This window comes from Lontra canadensis, unplaced genomic scaffold (genome assembly GCF_010015895.1).
Source record: "Lontra canadensis isolate GAN:19392208 unplaced genomic scaffold, GSC_riverotter_1.0 scaffold28, whole genome shotgun sequence".
Lineage (NCBI taxonomy): Eukaryota > Metazoa > Chordata > Mammalia > Carnivora > Mustelidae > Lontra > Lontra canadensis.
Genome location: NW_022631022.1, coordinates 6212313 through 6237423, shown reverse-complemented (window position 1 = coordinate 6237423; position 25111 = coordinate 6212313). Strand labels below are relative to the sequence as shown.

General features: G+C 44.8%; 1 protein-coding gene across 4 annotated transcripts in view; it reads left to right on the top strand.

The window, feature by feature from the left end:
* TLN2 (talin 2) overlaps positions 1–25111 on the top strand; it is a 412475-nt gene that overhangs the window by 146440 nt on the left and 240924 nt on the right. For all 4 annotated transcript variants that reach the window (XM_032864802.1, XM_032864799.1, XM_032864801.1 and 1 more), the window contains one exon: positions 20891–20969. The gene's annotated coding sequence lies outside the window, so the exon portion shown is untranslated. The remainder of the gene's footprint in view (positions 1–20890; positions 20970–25111) is intronic.

Genomic DNA, 25111 nt, shown 5'->3' with positions numbered 1-25111 from the left:
TCAAAACTCTAAGTAGTTATCTTTTAATGTTGTTGAAAGCGTCTAGTGTGCAGCCCTTGGGAGATCCTTAGTAAACGGCAGCAAAGGTGGTTCATGATGACAGTCTCTTATCAGAAGGCCCCTGAGGTGTTGGGATTGTTCTCACAGACCCTTTTGGAAGCGTTGTTTCTTTGGGTGGTGTTCTGCTCCATGCCAGACAAAAATACTCTCTCTATACCATGCTCCAGAGCTAGTTCTCTGGAAAAGATCCTTGACCCTCAAGGCTGAACACCTGGCCTCAATTCCATTTCACTCAGCTCTTTAGGGACCGTGGGAAGGAGGATGTCCTTGTCCTAGGTGTCCTAGACTGGGCCATTCTGAGATGCCGGGGTTGGACAAGCCCGGTATTAGACCATGTGGTAGTTTCCTACAGCTGCCTTAATAAGTTACCACAAACGGGGTGACTTAGGTGTGCTGGGGGGTACTCTTTCCTCTGCCTTTGTGAGTTGTTGGCTGAGACCCCTTATAATAAAAGACTAAAAAGAGAAAAACCAGTTTATTAACCTGTATACCTCATGGACTTGGGAGAGATACACATAGGGTAAAAATGAGTAATTGGGAGAGGTGGTTGAGAATTCAGGCCTAAACGTGGTAAATAGGGAAAGGGAGGAGGATGTAGGCCTCTTGGGGAAGAATATGTGATTTTTAGGAAAGATGAACTGACTCTTTGAAGGATAGCTGGGTTTTTTGGGGTCAGAGTCTGGGGGTGGTATTGACTTCTAGTCTCCTTTCTTGAATGAGTCAATCTTCCTGTGTTGATAAAACTCCTGGGGAGGAGATTCACATGGGCTCCCCTTCTCCTTGTGTTCTCTTCTGGCCCTTACGAGGGCACTTCCCATTGGATTTAGGACACTAGTAGATTACACTACTCGTGTAATCTAGGATGATCACTTCTCAATACCAATGTGTAAATCTATAACTTTCCCCAAATGTGGTCACAGTCACAGGCTTCAGGGATCATGGCATGGCCATATCTTTTTCGGAGGCCACTATTCAACCATTACAGGCTACAGGTTGGGTCTCCGTCCTTACGGGAGGGCCAAGAGTCTGCTGTAACATTGTCCTCTGTACCCCAAAGTCATGGATACTTGGGGCTGGGCATCTCTGGCCTGACCTTTCTGGGTCTAAAGCCTCAACTCCTTTCTAGGAAAGGCCAAAAGATTGAGAAAGTTTCCTCTAGAGGCAGGAACATAAGCCCAAGCATTTGGCACCCAGGATCGCTAGGACATTAAGATTGCCATCTCGGGCACGCTGTAGTGCCCACACTTTCCCGAAGGGGTAGCATCTGGAATTCCTAGGCAAGGTTGGCACAGTCTTAAGCCAGAAATCCTTGCTGCTTATGTAAGCAGGTGAACTTCATGATAGTTACTGCAGCTGTAGTTCAGTCTTTGTGGTAAAGGGCAGTGGCTGTCAACTACAGAACTCTGTGGCACATGAGAAATCTGGTGAGTGTGAGGTTAGGTGCAGCTGAATTTCTGTTGCCCGAATTTCTTATGTAAACACACCACACAGGTGAATGCAAACAGTAGAGTTCAAATAAGAAGCTATTATTGATCATTGTGGGGGTTAGCTGTGGGTTATATTTCAGAGCTAACAAACGAGCTAAAGAGCATCCCTCCTGGCTTTAGAGCTACACTTGATGGAACAGTAATCATGTGTGAGTGGCTTTTCCTTTCTGCTTTCTTCAAGTCCAAGCTCTGTTAAATTCTCTGGGGATTAATTGTTCTCTTTCTTCCTTCTTCCTGAACTTTCTTCTTCCTGTGGTTTCCCCCTTTCTTTACTCTTCTCAAGACTTCAGTGCTATTGAAAATGTTAACAGGACTCCCCTGTTGATAGGACCTTATTTCCAAAGTGATTTCAAAGTGGTTTCCATCTAAAACCTTAGGTGGTTTTTACAGATCTTCTTGGACCACACTTCTCCTTTGCCTCCCATGGGGAAGGGTGCCAGACTATTCCTTGGCCCTCTTCCAAGTGTGTCAACAGCCAGTTGGTTTCTAGTTCACCAAGAGCAGAATAATCTTGGGTAAACATGGCCGTTGGGAAAAAGCAAATATTGGTCTTGGCAATTGTAGCCTCTCAAGTGTTTGGCTCCTCGTGTTAGTGGACAAAAGAGAGTTACACTAGAGAATGTGGCATCAAATATCAAGTCTGGTTAAAGAATATTAATAGAAATATATAAAAGATTTGTAAAAGACCGTGTCAGTTCTTTATCTTTTTCTTTCCTTATCTCTCTTTGACTCCCTGTCTCTTTCTTCCCCTCCCTGCCTCTCTGAACCAGTTTGGAAATGCCTTTAACACTTAATTCTACTTGCTTAAGCCAGGACTTCTCAACTTGAGCTTCCTGACCTTTTTTTAGTTGAGATCACTTTTTGTCCTGTTGGACTCTTCTTTGTGTTGCAGCATATCGAACAATGGCCTTGGTCTCTAACCATCAGATGCCAGTAGTACCCCTCCGCCATTGTGACAACCAAACATTTTTCCAAACAATGCCAGCATTTCCCGAAGGCCAGTTGCCCATGGCTGGAAACCACTGGCTTAAGACCATTCTTCTGAAAGTGGTAGCATAAGATGTCCTGAGTTTGGTGATGGAAGGGTGTGTGTATGTAGGGAGGGGTGGTGGCTGGGTCCGTTGACTGTTACTAATTGAGGGCTGTTGGTGATTATCAAATCACCATTATGGGCTATTAACTTTTAGAGCAGGTATTACCTACTTTTCTTCCCCCTGGATTTTTGCCATCTTTCTTGTGGTTTTAAAATGGGGATGCCAGTCACAGTGATAGTGCTCCAGAGATGGGCCTGACATTTCATCTTGGCATTGCTCGATTCCTCAACTGGGCAACAAAGCGTGACAAGAGTCTCTTGCCCCTCATGCCTGTGAATCAGTCAGCCTTACTTCATGTGATCAGAGGGGAAAGTGCCAAATTTTGATGTCAGGGTGACACACTATTGGAGCAGGTGTAGTCCCTGGACCTTCTCAGGTGTGATTGCATGTATGTACACCAGCAAGTCTTGCTTCTTTAGAAAACTCGAACTGCTCCTTCCCAAATGGAACTGTTGCAGAAACTGCCTTTAAAGCCCAAAACACCTTCCTTCTTCCAGAGTTTGGAGTTTGTTGCCGAAATGTCACTGTCCTAACACAATTAGGTGAAACACAATGTACTATACTTCCTGTGTTGCCTTCAATTTGTTTTTTTTTTAATTGGAAATGGGGGACATCCTCAGAAGTAAGAAGAACAGTGTGAGCCTCCATGTACCTATCACCCAGCTCCCATGGTTAACACATGATCGATTTTGCTTTGTCTGTAATCCGTCATGCTCCTCTCAGTTGTTTTGAAGTAAACCCTCCACCTAGCATTTCATCTGTGTGTGTACACGTGTATGTGTTTCTGTATGCAACTCTAAAAGTGGAGGTTCTTTTTGGAAGAGTATTTATTACCCCTAAAAATGCATGAACCAGGGGTGCCTGGGTGGCTCAGTCGTTAAGTGTCTGCCTTTGGCTCAGGTTATGATCCTGGGGTCCTGGGATCGAGCCCTGCATTGGGCTCCCTGCTCAGTGGGAAGCCTGCTTCTCCCTCTCCCACTCCCCCCTGCTTGTGTTCCCTCTGTCTATGTGTCTCTCTGTCAAAAAAGTAAATAAAATCTTTAAGAAAAATACACGAACCAGTTTTAAACCAAAAAATCCTTAATAGTAAATGTCTCTTCTGTTCGGTGGAAAAGTCGCCCAGGTCTCTCGCAGTCCACTTTTTCCCCTCTCCTTTGAATCACAATATCCCAGCGCACGACAGGGACTGGGCTGCCTTTCATTCTCTTTGTGTCCCATGCATTGAGGTGTGGGGATGCTGCAGCTCTTGCCTGGCACTTGGTAGGAACGTAACATGTACCTCTTTTCCTTCTAGTTCTGTAAGTTAGGTTCCTCCTTCTGGGTTCTTGGGCTTGACACTATGCACAGCCTTTGTCTCAAAAGAAATACTCAGTTGGCAGGGGCTTTCTGTTGTCTGGAGGCTTCTCCCCATGTATGTCCCCTTAGGTGGGCTGCTGACAGCACCCCCTCCTAAATGACACCTTTTTACCCCTCTCTCTGCCAGACTTTTCACGCCAGAATATGTGGTACAAGCCAGAAGTCTGCAAGTACATGAGAAGTAGTGTCTGCTCACTGTGTGTTCTGTCAGGGACCAAACTGTGCCCAAAAGCTGCTTCCCAGTACTTTTGTTCCAGCCCCCTTTCCCGGCCCCATCCTTTCCTGCCCTGTGGGCCACCTGACTCCCTGCTGCCACCACACAGCTACCCTCCCGACCACTCCTTCTGTCTGTCCACTCCTTCTGTGCCTTTCTGTCCTGGCCCGGTGGCTGCTCCTCAGCTGTAGGCGTCTCTCTGGCCAGCCCTGGCTTCTTTAGGAAGCTGCTCTGGGCCTTCCCCAGTCTCTCTCACTCTCTCTTTTTCCCCTCAAAGCCATTATTTATTCTGTACAAGAGTCCACCGCACATCAGCCATTTTTCTACTCTTGCTTACACGGCCCACAAGTGCACACCAGCCCTTTGGTTCAGGTTCACAAGGCTTCCCTGGGGAAGGGTGTCAGGCCAGTTAAGCCGGGGGCGGGGTGGAGTGTCCATCTTTGATGCCTCCTTCTGAGAGTGCTGGAAAGCTTCATGCTCTGAGGGGCAACTCTGGGCCCTGCTGCGTGGATGCACAGAGCTCCAAGCCTCGGTGCTGAACCGCTGTACTCTCTGGGACAGCAGAGTTTTGTGCAAGTACTCAAGGGCAAGATCATGCCCATGGGATAGAATCCTCCAGCTGAGCCCATATGTCTCCCCACGTCCAAGCTGCAGTGCCCCTGCCCTTGATCCTGTGAACATCCCAGCTCTGGAATGGACTCCTGACTGGCCCTCTGTTACCGCCTTACCTTCCAGTTGTCACAGCCCCACCCTGAGTGAGGTGTGGTTTGTCCAGAAATTGTGCCCCTTGACATTGTCTACTCACCCTGATGGTACCATACATACACGTCCTTTGCCTGCTCTTTGACCTCACTTGAAACCTCCGTATTAAAACTCCCACGCGGTTAGGCTCCCCACTTTCACTTCCACCTTCCAGTAGGCCTCTTCTGTGGGGCTTGAGCTCCCTGGTGCCCTCACCCTGAGCCCTGGTGAACAAAGGCCTCATGGCCACCTCTGGGGACCCATCAGGGACGTACATATTATGACCACCCCCTCTTCCCATGTGGTGTCCTTTTAGGGGCCTCTGGTCCGTGCATGCCTGGGTTCTTCTGGGCAGTATGCACCTTGGTTTAAGTCCTTTTACACTATCCCCTCCTCAGTAGCCCCTTTTCAGAGCACATGCTCCTCCCATCTCTCGTGGAAAACACAGGTCCCCGAGGTGCCACATGTTCAGGCTTCCCTCCTCTGTCACAGCCAATGTCCAGGCTTGGGGAAGTGCTCCAGGTTGGAAGTGTCTTCCCCCTTCCCATCTCCCATAAGTTTCCCTTGCCCCAGGAATCCCCTCCTCTTCTGGGCTGTGGCTTCTCCTTTCCTTCAGTCTACAGCTTTCTGGAATTCCTGAATCTTTGAACAACAAAACCAACTCTCCCTTAACCCCGAGGGGTATTGCTTATTAACTCTCTGTACAGATGAGGACACTGAGGCTTGGAGGGGAAGTGGCTGCCCAGGCTCCTAGATGGCTGCCGGCCCTGGGGAGGGAGCAGAGCTGCCTGGCTCCCTGCTCGGGTCCTCAGCCTTGGGTCCCAGCTGCCAGAGGGACGCAGCCTTGCTAGGACCCCCTCCATTGGCTGAGCCAGGGCTAAGGAGTGAGTGCGGAGACCAAATGTAACTGAAGTGTCTGCCAGTCTGAGAGTCATTCCACACTTCTGCTGCTGGATGTCCTGATAGCTTCGGGAATCATCTGTCTTCCCGGCTCTGTTGTGCCTTCTTCAGCGGCTGCCTGTCCATTTTTCTGTTGATCAGAACACTCTGTACTTGCTTGGTGCTTAGGGATCAGCTCCTTACCTATGAGTTCTTAGCTTTTAATCTCCACTTGGCTTTTAAAAAACACTTGAATTTCCACCCATGGGGAAAGAACACTTGACATTTGTGCTTCGTTGAGGTGTAATCATTCCCCATATGAACTTGAGTTTGTATATAATTGGGTATTTCTGAAACTGGGACCCATCACCACAGGATTATAGCAGCACCATGTGGCTTCTAATCCATGGCATTCTATAACTGAAGAAGGAGGGCGTTGTCAATGTAGATGCGCAAATAGGACTGTGATACAGACCCTCATCCGAGCTACGTCTCACAAGTTGTTCTGTTGGACTCACCCTCTCCTGAGCGGTAGTTTCTCTTCCCTAAAAACAGAGTCCCAGCTCCCTTTCCGCGTGTGCTTCCTTCTGACTCTAGATCTTAACCATGTAGACTGAGGTGACCAGAAAATTGGAGATTCTGGTGAGTTGGGTTTAGTGTTTCTGAAATGAAGGGTCAGTTATTCAATTTATAATTTGTTTTGGGCTGGCTTAATTCTGTAAAATGGAATAAAAATAAAATATTTGAAAAAAATACAAAATATAAGCATTTTAAAATCACATTTAGCCTGTGTAAATTGTTGAACTGCTATAATAGCTTCCACATGTTTACTCTCCGTTTCTGTACTTACTGCATACCAGTTACACACGGGTGGTGGGCAGACCACCTTTTGAGTGCGTTGGGCTAGATAATGGAGGTTTTACTTAGTTCCTCTATTTCCTTGGAGTCATAGGAAAAACAGAAAAGGTCCAACTTACTCTGATCCCTGCTGATGATTAGGAAAACATAACTGGGAAGCACCGTAAAGTCTACTGACCTTCAAGAGGTCAGGCATAGTGTCTGACTTCCCTTTAAAACCAAACCAAACCAAACAAAACTCAGGGGCACCTAGGTAGCTCAGTTAGTTAAGTGGCCAATTCTTGGTTTCCGCTCAGGTTGTGATCTCGGGGTCCTGGGATTGAGCCCCACGTGGGTTTGAACATTTAGTGTGGAGTCTGTTTGGGATTCTCTCTTCCTCTCCCTCTGCCCCTCCTGCTCACTTGTGCACACTCTCTCTCTTTAAAAAAAATAAAACTTAAAAATCAGTGTTCAATACTTGGTTAAATCAGATGTTCAAGCTTTCATTCACTGGAAACCAGTAGAAGGCAGGTGAGTGGCTCTCCTCCTGGTTTATGTTGAATGCCCAGCCCTCCCTTGTCTTAGAGTAGAAATATGGGTCTGTATATTTTCTCAGCTGCATAGGGTGTAATTCTAATACCCAAGGTCATGATAGCCAGAAGAAATGTTACCATATTCTGATTGTGAGATTAAAAATATGGACTGGGAATTGCTTTTTAAATAGCACAGCATTTAAATGTTTTGATTCTCATTCTGAAGGGGTCTATCTGATGATTACGTGGTATTTTATGCTCAGGGTAGCTGTAATGGTCTTACTGAAACACCTAAATATTCAAGTCTTAATGGGAATTGTCAGGAACCATTAGGGGGAGTATACAAGATCATTAAAAACAAGTCCAAGTGAATTAACTTTAGCTTTGGGGTGATGTTCAAATAACACTAGTGAGGCTGGGTTAACCTGAAACATATTTATGTCGTTATGAAAAGGAATTAGAAGAGAGAGAGAGAGATGAGCACAAGCAGGGGGAGCAGCAGAGGGAGAGGGAGAAGCAGGCCTCCCACTGAGCAGGGAACCCGATGTGGGGCTCGATCCCAGGACCCTGAAATGATGACCTGAGCCGAATCAGATGCTTAACCCACTGAGCCTCCCAGGCACTCCCAAATTTTAGATTTTCTAATAGCCACATAAGTAAAAAGGTGAAATTAAATAAATTTTATTTAACCCAGTACATCAAAATGTTCATATTTCAAAAGACATAAAAATTATTAATGAAGCGTTTTATTCTTTGTGAGAAGTAAAGTCTTCGTAAGACTTTGTAAGTCTTCCAGCTCTCTGGACTTCCTGTCCCTGCACACATTGATATAGAGAAGGTACACGTTCAGTGTTCCCCAGCTCTGTATGGCTAGTAGCCTCATGTGGGGTAATACAGATCCGGAGAATCGAAGTCCACCGTGAGCTACGCTGCTTGCACAATGCCCTGACCAACTTGAATTATGAGTTGGTCCAAAATAATTTTTTAATGATTTCAGTTACCTTGGAGGGCACCACAGTGTACCCTCTAGGGAGTCCTCCTTCCCCAAATGCCTCTGGCCACCTACATTAGTGTTTTTTAACAGCTCAGTTCTGTGGGGAGACTGGTCATCTCATCCCAGGGCAGGGAGGGAGCAAGAGAATTGCTTTTACTGATTCCCTAAGGATAGAGACAAGCGACTCCAGCAGGATTCTACTCTGCATATATGTACATATTTTTTTAAATTTCAGGAGATTGAGGAAGAAAAAGATTGAAAAGTTTTTCGTTTTTTGTTTGTTTTTTGTTTTTTATTATTTTGTTTATTTACTTTTTTAAAGATATTTTTTGACAGGTCACAGGTAGGCAGAGAGGCAGGCAGAGAGAGAGAGGGAGAGGAGGAAGCAGGCTCCCCACTGAGCAGAGAGCCCGATGTGGGGCTCGATCCCAGGACCCTGAGATCAGACCCAAGCCAAAGGCAGAGGCTTTAACCCACTGAGCCACCCAGATGCCCCATTCTTTTTTTGTTTTTTAAATATAAGCATCCTACGGAAGAAACTTGGTTCTAGAGAAGACTTTAATACTAGAATATGTATTTGTTCTTTTTCACGAAGAGCAAGTAGAGGCTAAGTTACCCTGGTTAGTGAAGCCATTGCTGGAAATGACAGAGAAACATATAAAAGTCGAAAGTCCTAGTTATGCCCCAGCAGATGACCTGGAGCCTCAGAGACCTCACATCCTGAGTTTCCTCCTCGGGAGGAGGGCTCTCTGGGCAGAGAGCCCGGGCGGGGCGGGGCGGGGCGGGGGTGGTACGAGCTGTCCTGCCCACACTCAGCCAGCAGCTCCTCTGCTGCCACGAGTCCTACCTCGTGCCTGCTGAGTCCCTGTTAGGTCATCTGTGTCTTGCTGTGTGCAACAGGAAATGGGGTGGCTGGAACTTGGATAGGCTTAACTTGATAAATTTTTTTGAAGTGACAACTTTATTCATTTTCTGATGAAAAATACCAGTTTTATAAAACTGTGAGGATGGAATGGTATGGTATTTGGAATTTGCCTCAAATGAATGGCCAGGGAGGATGATTGGCACAGAGAGGGGAGAGGCTCTGGGTGAAATGACTGCCCGTCAGTTGGGAACCATGGAATCAGAGGGATGTCGACTTAGGGGTTCATTAAAATACTCCCTTTATTTCATGGGTGTTTGAACTTTCTAGCAGGAACTCTTTAGTGTTTATATGGTGCATGAAGTTGTAAAGAAAAGATCTGAAACTCCATTACTCAGAAATAACTGTACTTAATTTGAAGCCATTGTTTTAAAACCATGTACTATAATTCCGAATGGCAAAAATGCCCTGAAAGGAATACAGGAAAGCTGTGGATCCTTGCTTTCTTTTGTTTTAATGATTTTATTTTTAAGTAATCTCTACACCCGTGGTGGGGCTTGAACTTACAACCCTGAGGTCAACAGTTGCATGCTCCACCGACTGAGCCAGCCAAGCCCCCTGTGAGTCTTCTTTCTTGCTATTACAGATTTTAAGCCAAATTATAGAGCCAGAAGGTCACACATGGGAAGAAGAAAGTTGGTATTTGTTACAGGCATGTTTGCCCCGGCTTTATGCTTCTGTGGCCCTTGGGTTGGCTTGTGAGGGATGTTCTCCTCTCTGCCTTTTGCACGGGGGTGAGGTGAGGATCAGAGGACCCACACTGCCCATGTTGAGTCCGCAGGAGTGTAAGGGAACCAGGGTCCCCCTGGCCCTGGGCAACCCAGCACTGGGCTCTGCACTGAGCATGGGAGTATATCTTACCTGTCATAGTCCTAGAACCCTGTAGAACCTGTATTAGAATGAATGCAACATAATACAATGAATTGCCAGATTACACAGAGAAATCTGCAAGATTGAGAGAACAGCAAGAGGAGGGGGAACCTATTAATAGGTAAGGAGTCATTGGCCAGTTGAGGAAAAATAAGAGGGACTTAATTTATTGAAAAATATATCAGGTGGCAATTTATGAAGACCCAAGTGCACATAGTAAGAGCTGTTCGGGCAGCAAAAATGCTTTTGAAAGATGAAGTTTGAGGGATACAATAGCTCCTAATCAGAGCCAAGTGATGATAGGTTCTTACTTAGAAAAAGTAAGTGTTCCCTGACTTTCACTTTGTGTGAACCTGAGTAGCTACTTTGTACTTGATGAGCCAGACCATCCCTCCCAAATGACCTGATGCTCTTGTTTGCAGTCCTTATTTTACATTGCCCAGAGGCTGATGAAATTTCACAGTGCACCTTGATTCCTGCATTGCTTTTATGTTGTCCTATGTTGGCTCACGGCACCCAGAATGCCATGCTTGGGGGGCTGGAGGAATGAGCCCTTCTGCGGGTTCATGGGTGCTCAGCACGTCTCCTAAAGAGGTTGCCTGTTCCTTCTGCTGGCTGCAGCCTTGTGATACTCAATTCCAGTTGATGAGTTTTCCACTGCTGAGGAAAGCCAGATGGCTTCCCACTTGAGGAAGTTACATTTTTCTCTTCACGCCCTTTAGCTGAGTTGTTACACTCTAGAAGCTGTTCTTAAGGTGCTGGTATGGGGGAGTAGCCCTCAAATTACAGGCCAGGGTGGCAGTGGGACTTAAAGTAGGGAGGTTACAACTACTTAGGGTCCGTTCTGGCAGGTTAGAATGCTCCTGGGTAGCCGCTGCTCAACCTCACTACTCGGATACCGACAGGTCACATAGGGGTGGTTCCTGATTCTTCATCACTGTTTCTGACGCCCAGCCCTCCTTGTCTCACCCTCCATCTGTCCCTGGGCTCCTCCCTACAGGGGTGAGGCCCCTGGAGGGATTTCCCTGGCTTTGGTGCCACTGGAGGCATATGGAGAGCCAACACCTCACCTTCCTTTCTTGCTTAAAAAAAAAAAAAAAAGTTTTTTAATTTTAATTTTTTTCATAGATTACTTTTTTTAGAGCACTTTTAGGTTTGCTGCAAATGGAGCAGAAAGTATGCAGTGTTTGCATATGCCCGCTCTCCACACACGCACACAGCCTCCCCAGCCACCAGCATCCCTTACCAAAGGGTCTGTTTGCTAGAATCAGTGAACCCGTGTGGACACATCAGAATCACCCAAAGCCCATACTTCACATTCGGGTTCACTGTTGCCCATCACCCGTGGTGTACATTCCATGAGCGCTGACAAATGTACAATGACGTGTATCCACTATTACAGTATCATACAGAGCGGGTTCACTGCCCTAAAAACTCTGCTCCATCTCTTCATGCCTCCCTCTCCCCAGTCGCTGGTAACCATTGGTCTTTGATTGTCTCCATAGTTGTACCTTTTCTGGATTGTCCTATGGTTGGAGTCCTACAGTAGGTAGCCTTTTCACATCGGCTTTCCATCTAGTAATAGACATGTAAGATTCCTCCAAGTCCTCTTGACGAGTCCAGACTTGACAGTTCATTTCCTTTGAGTGCCAGTAATGTGACACTGTACGGTTGTCCCATCGTGGTATCTTCACCACAGCTTTTTGCCCCACCTTTCTAAGACATGCTCGGAGAGTCGATGGTGACATTTGCCTCTTCTCGTACGTCCAGTTCCACTGTTAGTACTCAGCATGGCTTGGTGCTCTCCCACAGAGTCAGGCTGGAGTGACTGAGAAGACAGGTTTGCTTTAGGGGTGGAGGATGGGATCATAGCTTGTAGAGGGTTATTTTTTTGTCCTAATCGCTAATCACTGAAGCTCCTAAAACTTTTGTTTGCTTGTGGGATAGGAAAGAGGGAATAAATACTAAATAGTGTAGTTCCCTAATTGACACTAAGCCAAACAGGAGAGAAACTTCCTAAAGGTTTGTGGCGGAAGAGTGGGTCTTCAGCCAATCCCTGAGATTAAAAAAGGGAAAGGGGCTTTAACTGGGACCTTGACTTAGAGGTACAGGGCTGGAGTGTGATCCCAGAACAAGGCAGCCCCTTCTCTTCTGTACATGTATGCACACTCACACATACCTAGGCACACACACGCTCTGACACCTGATGCCCAGCCTGACTGTGTAGCTGTACTCCAGCCTTTTAAAGCTTCCCCCCAATCCAGTGTCTTGGAGTTACTAATCATACAAGATACATATATATATGTATTTTTTTTTTTAGAGATTTTTAATTTCTTTGACACAGAGAGAGAGATCACAAGTAGGCAGAGGGAGGGGGAAGCAGGCTCCCTGCTGAGCAGAGAGCCTGTTGTGGGGCTCATTCCCAGGACCCTGAGATCATGACCTGAGCCGAAGGCAGAGGCTTAACCCACTGAGCGACCCAGGTGCCCCTCATACAAGATATTTTTGATATGTGAGTACTTGATGTGTTAGGAACTGTGCTCTAGCCGAGGCTAGGACTATGGGGGAAGCCACAGCCCCTGCTTCCAAGAGCTCACAATCTGGTGGGGATATACATCTAACTAGATGATTTCAGTGTGACATGCTTAAGCACAGAGGAGAGTTGTGGTTGATGAATTCCCCCCAGACTAGGTGGAACTTGATGCTAAGGCAGGTGAAGAGTGGTGTGGGGAGCACATTTGAGGCATGGGAGACTGGAGGCCAAAGGCCACCTCAGGGGAAGCAGTTCAGAGGGTGGTGTTCGAGTTTCAGGTTCTGAGTTTCAGCACAAGTAAGGTGGGAGGTGAAGAAGTAGGTTCCTGCAACCTGGGAGCTGAGGACACAACTCAAATGCTTGTCCCAGCTGGTTTAGTCTGGGTCTGGGGGAGAGCTGGCATGCAGGAGGCATGCAGGACTGCCATTAATAGGTGGGAACACAGCCCAGCTAAGATTGGGAACTACCCATAGGAACACCCTGGCCATGAATGGCTCTGTAGCAGACATGTGAATTGGAAATAGTCTCATGAATTTAAGTTTTGGGGTGACCAAAGAGCAACTAGAGCAGAATTGCCCTGTTCTTTCCTTCCCCTGTCCTTAAAGGAAAAAACACAGTTGTTAGAAATTTTTCTAAAATGCCTTGACCGATTTTGTCATAGTGAATTGAGTTTGGAAAAATGTTGAACTTCTTATTTGTTCATTTGAAGGTGTTGTAGCATCTTGTAAATATTATGTTCAGAGCCTTGAAATTAATAACATAGGATATTTCTTGATATCCTACTCCCTGCTCAGTTGCTTTTTTTCAGCAAATTGGTGATAAAAGCTTTTTGGTGTATGATTGCAGCCTTCTGAAAGATAAATGTGTTTGTTCTTCCTTTCCCCAAAGGAGACTCTCTTCATAGCTTTGATTAATTGGAAGTCCTAGTCATTTGAATGGTAGTTAATTGGGCTTTTATTGAGAACAATTGGCTGTAACCATATACTGAATACAGTAGTCCAGAGACAAAATTTTCCTTTTGACCCAAAAGCCATAAGGAAAAACATAGTTTTTGAGGGGGGTGCAGGAGATGATGGTGAAAATGAAATGAGGGAAAATAAATAAAACATTTTGAGAAAAAGAAATAGGAAATTTGAGCATTTTACTTTTATTTTTTATTTTTTTAAGATTTTATTTATTTACTTGACAGAGATCACAAGTAGGCAGAGAGGCAGGCAGAGAGAGAAGGGGGAAGCAGCCTCCCTGCTGAGCAGAGCCAGATGTGGGGCTCGATCCGATCCCAGGACCCTGGGATCATGACCTGAGCCCAAGGCAGAGGCCTAACCCACTGAGCCACCCAGGCACCCCGAAATTTGAGCATTTTAGAGTCAGTCTAAAATAGAGAAACCTGTACAGTGCATATTTTGGCTAGTTGATAAAATGGTGAGTTAGTGATACATGAGCTCTCTTACTTACTGCTCTCATCACGTAGTTCAGTATTGGTGGGGCACCTTTGGGCCCACGCTGCTGAGCGGCTGCACCAAAGGTAGTTGCTGTTCCCATGAACTGCACATCCTAGTTACTCCTATTATTAATTTGGAGTGATTCTAAGTGTCTGTGAATTTGTGAGAGGAGAGGAACAGGGAATTACAGAACAAGAAGGAATTCAAGGCATTTCTCAAGTTTTTCTGTGTGGGTTGAGTGTAGAGAGGGAGTGAGGTAACTTGTGTAATCCTAGCACCTCTCCAATCCTCGTGGTAAACACGTGTTTCCCTGTGCTCTGCCTTAACACTGTTTGCATGATTAACTGATCCTTTAGGGGCATTGTGCTTGGTACAATTGTAAATGTAGTAGGGCAGAGTAAACCTTCAATCATCATTTGCATAAAAATCTAATTATAACTTTTTCCTAACTGTCATGTGAGGGGCTTGTCCCAGGACATAGACCCCAGGAGTAAGGGAGTCTGGGTACAAATAAGGTTGGAGCTACTCATTCACAATCAATATTAGCACTTTAAAGGGTCCAAAATGTTCTACGTTGGAGAAACTCTTTAGTGTGTTTTAAACCAGCCTTTCCCCCATTGATACTGAGAATCCTTTTTTCTGTGTAACAGTTGTGACTTCCTAGTTTGCTGGAATGCTGCTCTGAGAGGAATACAAAGAGATTTCTGGAGCTTTTCTCTTTGCCCAGTATAGAGCAAGGTAGCTTATCATTTCTCGTCTCCAATAGCCTTTGATATTGATGCTTTGAGCTTGTGCTATGTTGAGTTTTGTTTTGTTTTGTTTTGAAGATTTTATTTGTTTACTTGACAGAGAAAGAGAGGTTGAGTTTCTTTTGACCCCAGCACCCAGCCTTGAGCTGGAAAGTCCGCAGGGAGGAGGCCATGAAAACAGAATTGGACATTTCCCTTCAGAGTCTGATACCTTCTGACAGCAGAGCTGGACTCTATAAACACTGAGGTGTCTTTAGACTGGAAAACTTCTCATGGTTTCAGGTAAAAAGCAGGACAAATCCTTGGCAAGTGGTAGGTGTTGCAGGAAATGGGTAGAATTTTATTTTCAGAATTTCTCTTGACTCTTTGCCTCTTCCTGTCTATATTTTAGGGATCCTGAAGGGCTCTTGGTTTATTAGCTTCTAGAATTTTGGTTTGAAGAATTAATAGTAATATGTGTCCAATGTTAAGTGCTGACTTCAAACTCAAAGTAACACAGTTGACTTAAAAACGACGCTGGGGTTGAAGTTGCCACCCCTTCCCCCAGTCAAAAACCTGCTTGGGACTTTTTTTTTTTTTTTTAAGATTTTATTTATTTATTTGACAGAGAGATCACAAGCAGGCAGAGAGGCAGGCAGAGAGAGAGGAGGAAGCAGGCCCCCCGCTGAGCAGAGAGCCCGATGTGGGGCTCGATCCCAGGTCTCTGAGATCATGACCTGAGCCGAAGGCAGCGGCTTAACCCGCTGAGCCACCCAGGCGCCCCACCTGCTTGGGACTTTTGACTTCTCCCAAATTTAACCACTGATACAGCCTACTGTTGACATAAACAGTCCACACGTAGCTTGATGTTATATGTATTATATGCTATGCCCTCTTACAGTAAAGTAGGCTAGAGAAAAGAAAATCACAAGAGCAAATACACGTACAGTACGGAACTGTATCCCCCAAAAAAGGCACATATAAGTGGACCCATAGGGTTCAAACCCATGTTGTTCAAGGGTCAACTGTGTACCCTTGTCATCTTCAACTAAATTTAGATTTTCCTCTGCTTTGCTTGCTGTTATGTTATAAAAGCACCTTGTTAACTCTGGACAGTAAACGTATCTGAGATGTGTTCATATGGGCCCATCTCCGGATTTTTAGGCTCATGTAGATAGTGTTAGGGTGAAGGGAGAGGGAGAGAGAATCCCAAGCAGACAATACGTTGAGCGTGGAGCCTGACATGGGGCTCGATCTTGGGACCCCGAGATCTTGACCTGAGTCCTCCACCCGAGCCAAGACCAAGAGCCAGACACTCAACCAACTGAGCCATCCAGGTGCCCCACTGTACCCTGTCTTTGAATGAAATGTTAGGAGGGAGATGTTCTTCGCTGCTTCAGGTCTGTACCACATAGTGAGATTAATGCTGCAAGCCTTGCGCAGGCCTTTGACGGCTAGACCTTCCTGCCTCCTCAGATTCCCCTTCACCTTGGCTCCACATTCCTGTGTGGATTCTGCCGAGTGGAATGTGGAAAACAAGGGTCCATAAAACCCTCACGGTGAAAAATGATCTCGTACGTTCTCAGATTACTTAATATGCGTTTTGTTTCTTCAGTGCTGATAAGATGATAATCAGTAGTGGATATACCATTTTGGGGGCAGTTTGCTGTAGGCACTGAGTTAAGAACTTTATATATTCTCGGGTTTTTAAAAAGATTTTATTTGACAGAGCACAAGCGGTAGGGGGACAGGTGGAAGAAGAAGCAGACTGCCCGCTGAGCAGGGAATCCTGACTCGGGGCTTGATCCTTGGGCCCTGGGATTTTGGCCTGAGCCAGACTCACGCTTAATTGACTGAGCCACCCAGGCGCTCCTGTACATTCTTATTTCACTTATACATCTGAAATATGTAAGTATTACTATCTCTGGTCTGGTGATGAGTGGCCAAGGATTCTGAGAGGTGTGTTGAAGCTTGTTGGAGCAAGTAACATGTGGTCCAGGATACAGAATCACTTAAGTCCAGTCATGATGTCCTGCTCTTGGTGATGAGTCAGTAGCTTTTGCTGCCTTTTGGTCACATCTACCTGTGCCTCTCACAGAAGATTCAGGAAAGTTCCAATGTAGGGGCTGCCAAATGATCTACCAGATGATGGTTCAGGGCAGTCTATTATAAGGCAGAGGTCCTTAAATTATCCGCTGCTGGTCCCCTTAAGTTTCTATTTAATTGGAAGGGTCTTACGCATGTTAAAAATAAGCACTTTTGGTGAGTAAGTGTCCTAGGTAGGTTCGTATTCTGTTTCAGAATTCTTTCCGCAACCTTACTATGATCAGGCAATAAACAGTGAGTTTGCCCTGGGCTGTTCCCATCAGTGCTCTCATCAGGTTTGATTCTTGAGTATTGCTGATTGCTTTAGAGAGTCTGTCTTCTTCTTCTTCTTCTTTTAAAAAAATATTTTATTTATTTATTTGACAGAGATTACAAGTAGTCAGAGAGGCAGGCAGAGAGAGAGAGGGTTCCGGGAAGCAGGCTCTCTGCCGAGCAGAGAGCCCGATGCGGGGCTCAATCCCAGGACCCTGAGACCATGACCTGAGCCGAAGGCAGAAGCTTAACCCACTGAGCCACCCAGGTGCCCCAAGAGTCTGTCTTCTTGAATCCTCATGAGAGCTCTTATGCTGGGCATTATTACAGAGGAGGAAACTGAGGCACAGAGAGGTTAAGGCACATCAAGGCCAAATGACGAGTAAATGACAGATCCAGGCAGGATCAGTCTCTACATTTAAACACTGTGTTCCCCTAAATGCAGTATTTTGTCTCAAACTCGGAGGTGTCTCAGCCTCAGAGGTAGGCTTGTCTGGCTTCCCACTCCCCTGCCCCCAATCATCCATTTAGAAAGTGGCCTTTGGACTGAGGAGGGGTGAGAAGAAGGAGGCCAGTGGATGGTACTGGGTGGCCTATGCAGTTGTCTGAGTTATGCCCTGGAGACACAGATACTTGGTTTAGTCTCATGATTACTCATTTCTGAAATTGGATAGTAGCTCTTGTCCTTTTGTCTACTTTCTAGGGACATTGTTTTTGGGAGAGAGGGAGCCTCCAGGAGATGGAGAAGGATTAATTAGATTTGTACTTTACATCCAACACACCTGTGAAGGGATTTGTATGTCTACAAGGGATTATAGCTTTTTAACCAGGTTTATAATTATGGTATTAAGAGGATTCATGCATTATATGGAACTTCTCAACCTTTAAAAGTAGGGCACCAAGAAGAATAAATTTGTTTGCTGGAGAGAAATTGAACATAATGGTCCCTTTATGGGAAAACATTACTGTATTTTTGTAGTCTAAATAGAAAAAAAAAAGGCTTTTCATAGATAAACATAATCCAATAAAAATAAATCAGTGAAGTGGTTAAAACATTATAGTGGAGAATATTTTAACCATAGAAACGGCCCATGTGGACAAGTATGTCCCATTTGTTTTGATTCTTATTCAAATAGTCTTTTCATCAGTTCTCTTATTAGTCAGGGAATGAATCTACCTGTCTCTTGAAGCAGTTTTGCCTTTGTTATACTGGCTTTGAGGCTCTTGCTTCAGTTTCTTCAGCTGGAGGTCATAAACATCCCATGACATTTTGTGTGATAAATCTTCATTCTTGTGATTATAGGGTTTACTGTTCTGTTTGCAAATGGGATGGGATGATTGAGAAGGTGGAAAATAAGAAGCAGCGCTGTATTTTGTGGTACTGGTTGGGTTACGAATAACCAACCGAATGGAGCTGCTCACCTTAAAAGGGTGGAGGCGGGGAGCATTTGTAATATGGATACAGGTGTGTCTTAGGAACGCAAATGCAAGGATCAAGTGGCCCTGGGGAACGAACAGGAGCTGGAGACGAGGACGGGAACTGTAATTGGTGTTCATTACAAGCACATTTATGATAAAAATGTCAGTAAGTGGAGAGGAAAGCTGACAGAAAGCAGGTAGAAATCTATGTAGCGAAACACCCGACAGCTGAGTGTGGTATTTAAATATAGCTTCATTGTATTCTTTGGAAAAAATCATGCTCATTTTAAGAAAGTCAAACAGTATTTAGAAGTGAAAATCCTCTAAAATTCCAGTAATCAGAGGTAATTATAACTATTTGGATAAACATCCTTCTAGATAAGTCTTCGGACATCTGGGAACACGCACATACAAATGGAATCCTAGTGCGCGTGGTCGTTTATCTGTTTTGGTCATATGGAGGGATATCTTTTCCCATCAGTAAATACAGATCTCCATCATTGTTTCCAGAGTCTGTATGGGTTATTTCACGTGTCTCTCTTGTGAACCTAGAGGGCATTGACTTCTTTCCTCTCATAATTACTAATAATGCTATGTAAGTCCATCTTTCTGCTTATACAATTACTTGCTTTGAGTAAATTCTTAGAGGTAGCATTGCTACATCAAAGAATGTTTCAGTTTACACGTGGCCAAAATAACATACGTGGTGGGCTACCTGATGAGCTATGTCTGTAACGTTTGCTATTGTCAGTCTTGGACATTTTTATCAGTCTGACAGGTTAAAAAAACCCTCAATTGTCTAAATTGTATTTTTTCATTGTTAGTGTACTTGATTATCTTTACAGATGTTTATTGCTGTTATAATTCTTTTCATGGAAAGTTTATTGGCTATGTCCATTTCAAGGGAAGTATTACTGCTTGATTTTTTTTTTTTTTTTTTTTTTTTTTTTTTTAATAAGGATAGCAACCTTTGTATGTCTGCTGTCCAGATATTTTAGATAAAATATTGAAATAGGTAAAACTAGGTAGTTTCTTATTTCACCCTTTGATGGAAATCTCACCTTTTTTTCTTTGCTTTTTTTTTTTAACTTAATTTTGCCGTTCATAAATTTGAGTTTTTTTTTTTTTTTCATAAATTGGATATTTTTAAAAGGTGGCCAGCCATATATCTCAGTCCCTTGTAGTTTCAGTTTTTGATGTCCGGTTTCTTTTGTATTTACTTTTTTTTTTTTTTTAAGATTTTATTTATTATTTGACAGAGAGAGAGATCACAAGCAGGCAGAGAGACAGGCGGCGGCGGGGGGTGGGGGAGCAGGCCCCCTGCTGAGCAGAGCCCTGGATGCAGGGCTCGATCCCAGGACTTTGAGATCATGACTTAAGCTGAAGGCAGAGGCCCAACCCACTGAGCCACCCAGGCACCCCTGTATTTACTAATTTTTTAAAGATTTTATTTGTAAGCAATCTCTACACCCATCGTGGGCTGTAGAGATCAAAAATTGTGTGCTCTACCTGGAGCCAGCGAGGCGCCCCTGATGTCATGTTTAGAAGGGCCTCCTCTGTCTGCATATTACAGAACTACTGGTATATTCTTCTAATTCTCATCTGATTCTGTTTTGAGTTTATTTTTCCACAGGTAGGGATCTAGACTTTTCCCTCCTCCGTAGCTAACCAGCGCCGTTCATGAACCAGTCTCCTACGCTTCCCCAGATAGGATTCCATGTACTTGGTCTATTTCGTATGAATACTTCATTCTCTACCTGGATCTCTGTTTCATCGATTCCCATGTCTGTTGTAACTCAGAGATCTGTTTAACTGTGGCTGAGACGTTTTGATTTTTGCAGTTGATGTTGGTGTTTCTCTGCTTCCGATTGGGTTTCCAGGAACTGAGGTGATAAGTGGTCAGTTGTGAATGGCTCAGGGAACTGGGAATGACATGGGATCAGTCGAAGCGAGAAGGGGCCACTTCGCAGACGTGTTACAGAAACTAAGTAAGAAAAGGGTGAACGAGACTAGAAGAGCTCATATAAGCTAATTTTAAAAAGGCTAAGTGTGCCTAATTTTTGTTTTAAACACTGGGGGTGGGAGCAGGTGGGTGAGGAAATGTATATATTTGGTCTTTGTTTAAATTTGAAGCCATTAAGCACTTCTACCACAGGGAAGGGGAGAAAAATGTGTTTCTGCCTCTTTGCCAACAGTAACATAATTTTGGTCTTTGAAATAACTGTCTTGGGACCTCAATTCCCTGTTGGTACAGCGAATTCCAGCCCATGTGTTGTAGCGGAAATTCATTGTTTCCTGAGTTACTTCCTTTCATGCTTAGTGTGGGGGGAAATGACCAAATGTATAGATAGAGATTTTTTTTTTCTCCAGAAACTGACATCTCTAACATAACTTGATCCCGATGATGTTTATTACTGTTGTAGGTACTGCTGCTGGAAGGCTTCTCAGATGCTTTAGGATATCTTCAGGGAAATCGACTCTTTACATAAACGGAGAATTCAGGTGAGTCCTTGAAAAAAATATATCTTCTTATCATTAGCCACTCCCCTGCGTTGATAAAATGTAAGTGTCGAAACCTTGTCACTTAAATTGTCTCATTTGACGTTTTCTGAGGCAGGCATGTCGCTGCTGGTCTTGCCGCTTAAATTGTTTATTTTTCCCCCAGCAGTTGGGTGGGGTGAAGGTAGGGTCCGGCAAGACGGGAGGAAGAGCTGTGTTTAATCTTCCTGCATGAATTCTCATTTATTTACACCCGTTGGCTTTATAAACTTTGCATTTTTAAAGTGTTGGATAAGGAATTAATGTAGAAAATTCCAGTAAGTCTTTGCACCATCAAACTGCTTGGGGGTTCTTGGAGCCCTCCAGGGACAGCATATGGTTGCTCTAACATGAGATAAACTTTGGGTATAGGTCGTGAGTTTCCCCCTTCAATAGTCCTGGGTGGGATTGCAGGATCCCAAGTGGAGTGTGGAAGGTACCCTTGTCAGGGACAAAATACCCTCTGGGGGGACAAAGGTGATCTTCTGCAGGTCCTCGCTATGCCTGGATCGACCTTTGACAGGTTGAGAAGGGCTGGTTTACACCCCTGCACTCAAAAACCGTATCGTGGCACATGAGGCTTACCAGTTCTGTTCCTGACCAGCTCCACAACTGGGGACAAGTAGATCTTTGCTGAGTTTCATACACTCATCTGTAAAACGAAGGCTGGCTGAGCCCCGCCTGCTTCTCCCTTTCCCTCTGTCCTCCCCACTGTTCATGCTCTCTTTCTCTCACTCTCTGACAAATAGATACAATCTTAAAAAAACACACATACACACACACACACAAAACCCAAAAAAAACCAACTCGACAGGGTTTTAAGTTGTTGGATAAAAGGGTACAGAATTCTTCCTTCACAGCATCGTGGGTAGCCTCTGGCCTGGTGGTGTCTGACAGATAAGTGTGTATCTGTGATGTGGGGCCGCTCAGAGCTAGGGATGTGGTGGCCTGGATGCCTGACTCCAGAGAGGCCAATGCAGAGATCTTGTGTGAGGAGGGTAGGGCAGGGAAGGGTGGGGGAGCGGCTGAGAGCTGAGCTGAGAGCAGTGGGATCACTTGTACACAGGGTGGAGAAGGGGAAGGGAGCTGTCCTGTCCAGGACCCATTTGGTTGTCCTGGTGTGCATGTTATCCTATGAGGACCTGCAGGGGGCACCAGGTGGTCCTGTTGGACTGAAGGGCCTGGGCACAGTGGGCAGGAAGCATGGTAGACCTAAGCCTTTCCCAGGACTTCAGATCTGAAAGCAGTGTGCCAAGTGCATTCTTATTCCATGGGTCGGTACAGAATGGAGGACTGTGGTTTGCATTGACTTCTCCCTGGGGTGGAGGGATGTATATGGGGCACGGCACAGGTGGAGGACTGAGTGACTGGGACAGGAAAATAATGTGGGGAAGGGGCAACAAGAACACCGATTTCAGGTTGCTGACATAATTCTGTCTGCTTTGGAAAGTTCTGTGACATTATGCCAAGGCCTGTATAGATTGGAACACAGTGGTTCAGTCCTTTGGAATTCCTGCCCCAGTGATTTCTGGCTTTAACATGCCTATTTTCCAGAAACTTATATGAAATCTGACAGACTTACCTTGTATTCCCTTCTGTCAACCTAGCTCTTGGTTTACTGCCTGATTTGTGTGGTTCAGCTGGGTTGCTTCCTGGGGATATTTATTTCACTGCTCTTTTTAGGAAAAAATCTAGATCAAACAACAGCAGAAACATTTGTCTGAAATGTATAAGAATATGAGGAATTATCTGAAATCTTGACACTCTGTGAGTGTCTAAAGTCGTAAGTACATGCTTGCAGGAGCTTTTATTTTGACATGAACTAGAGAGCAGAGAATTGCTTTAAGGGACCTGGGCCTGGGTGGGTCTGAACACAACTTAATGAATGAAAAATATGATCAATCAGTCATATTCTGAGTATATTGGAAGACCAGGCCCTGCTGGGCAAGATCTTGTAAGGATGAACAATTAAGAATTGGAGACAGCCGTGTTTCCAAGGAATAAGCATGTACTTTTTTAAAAGGTTGTGTGCATGAGAGAGGAGAGAGAGATTTATAATAAAGTGTAGAGGGTGAGGGGCACATGATAAATTACTTGTTTAGCATCGTACTTAATGACTCGTGATGTATTCTGGATTTAAGAAAAAAAATGTAATATTTGGAACTTATCTCCATTTTTCCCTACAGGCTTATTAAAAAAAGACTTTAAAACTATTTTTAAATGAAAAACATTGTTTCTGGCTCTCTGGGAATTTTGAATTCCCAGGGCTGTTTTGGGCAGGGTCTTGAATCTATAAAATTCACAGCAGGATCTACATTGTCATTTGTCATTCTGGATCATTCCCTTCAAAGCTATGATGGCTGGGGAGGTGCGTTCTTGCGCTTATTTTTCTTCATTAAAAATGTAATCTCTTATGCACTTTTGTCTCCCTGCCATCCTCCATTAGCCGGATTCTTTGGATTCCTCTGCTTGTTGGCTGTAGGCGCTGCCACTTGCTCACCCCCACTGTGGGCTCCCTGAGTGGCTGGGAGCCCTAATTAGCATCCTTCTAATTAGCATCACATTCTTGATCAGGGTTCCCGGACGTGGACATGTGCTAGGCTCCTCACTCTGCTGTCTGTGCTTCGTAAATGTTTCACAACAACAACGGTTTCCGGATTGTTTTTCATAATTAAGCCTAAGAATACATGGATATAATAGAATGTGCTCTTTCCTTATACTTTATGGCCAATTACGCTCACCAGTTAATTTCTTTTAAAGTTAGACAGCCTTGTGGAGAGCTCAGGAGTTGAGCCTTTTCTCAGTGTAGGTTGGATTTCGTGGATTTACAGGCTCTGGAGTATTTGTGTCTGCGTTTCCGTAGTCTCCTGTAGAACACAAATCTTTAAAAATGCCGTATTTTAGCTGTGAAGTCCCATATCCTGAAGACCTAATGTGATCATCATAGCTGTTCTTTTTGCCGCAAATCAGAACTGGACAGCTTTCCAGAACCATTAAATGGCTAGTTTACTTGTGAAGTTTAAACCTGACTTTAAAATAGAAGTAAGTGCACTGTGAGGCCAGCTGTAGTGGTACAGGTTGAGAGAAATCCTATTGCTATGATCTAAACACTAGTCTTAGAGAGTATCTTTCATTTAAAGTATGTAAGTCAAAGTAATGCATGCAAATGGTTAAAAATAGAAAATCCTACAGAACCGCTTAGAATGAAAAGCAACAAAGGTTTTTTACCCCACTGCTTCCTTCACTTAGTCTTCCTTCTCAGAAGCAACCACCTTTTTTTTTCTGTAGGTCATTTTCCTTTTTGTGACTTCCACATGTATAAATATTATGCTTGTAGCACCATTTCTCACATTATCAGTTTTAAGAGCTGTTTATGGTGTCTTGATGTGATTGCTGATGAGCTCACCCTGACCATCCCCATCTCCCTTCCTCCCTGCAGCTGATTCACATTTTCAGTCCTACAGCTACTTCCTCCCTGTACCTCGGCAGCCTCCTCCGTTCTCGTTCTCGGTCTGTCTCCTGTGTAGGCTGTTTCTTGTTTACTCCCCGCCCCACCCCCCATATCTACATTTCCATTTGGGGCAGCTCTACCTTTGATTTTCTTAAAAGAGAGGATGCAAAAGAGAGAGACCGGCAGAAAAGCAGACCCCCACTGAGTGGGGTGCCCAACGGGGCTTAGGTGGGCGGGCTCAGTCCCATCACCCTGACATCAGACCTGAGTTAACAGCCTAGAGTCGGAGGCCTAGTCACCCCGGTGCCCCTGTACCCTGGATTGTCTAGTGCTCAGAGCTGGTAATAATTTAATCTGTTGTTTAATGAGGGCTTCCGTGGCTTACCTATGACTTGATTCTGCATGTGAACTCCAAGAAGAAACATTCACTCTGTTGTGAACCACGTAGCAGTTCACAACAGAGTGAACAGCCCAGTGTGTGGTGAGTTTATAGTCCTTCCTCTCTGAGCCCAATGTCCCCACAGCTCCGTGGAGCATGTTTGAATGATTCTCCCTTTTACATAAGCACCAGCCGTATTGGGCTCAGCCTCAGGTTTGCCTAGCTTCTCAGTCTCTCCGTCCTTCCTACAAACCCGCTTTATGTTTGGAGGTCTTC